A 647-nucleotide genomic window follows, 5' to 3' on the forward strand; every position below is an offset into this window, starting at 1 on the left:
TTTATTTTTCCCTACCCCCTCATCAGCATTGGCAAAAATTTCTGCACAAAATTACGTTCCTTTTTTGGTTTTTGCGTACTACGTTTTGTAGAAAAACGTGTTTAATCTAAATTGGAAAGGATTTCATTTAACAAAATCTGTTGCCATTAATGTTGCTGCTTTTTTCTTCTCTTACTTAAATTATATTTGTGTGTAGCAGTAGCAGCAATATGCTCATGAAGCTCTGGCTTGCTAAAGATTTTTTTGTTATATTTCGACTTGTTTATTTATAGATTTTTTTGTGTTGTTTTTCTGGTATTTTTGGAAAATTTTACTAAACAACATACCCAAAATAGCATTAAAAGTGTTAAATAAACATTGTGTTTTACCACAGACTACAATAACAATTCTTAATATTTGTGTGTGTGTGTGTCATTATACTGTTTGAAATAATATGAGCGGTTCTAAAAGGTTTTTTGGTAGTTTTTATTCTAGTTTTTATTTTAGTCTATAGTCTAGTTTATATTTTTGTCTATAGTGTAGTCTAAAGTTAAAACTACAGTATAGTCTATAGTCAAGTCTATAGTCTAGTCTATAGTCTAGTCTATAGTCTAGTCTATAGTCTAGTCTATAGTCTAGTCTATAGTCTAGTCTATAGTCTAGTCTAT

The sequence above is a fragment of the Lucilia cuprina genome, chromosome 2, assembly GCF_022045245.1.
Source record: "Lucilia cuprina isolate Lc7/37 chromosome 2, ASM2204524v1, whole genome shotgun sequence".
Taxonomy (NCBI): Eukaryota; Metazoa; Arthropoda; class Insecta; order Diptera; family Calliphoridae; genus Lucilia; species Lucilia cuprina.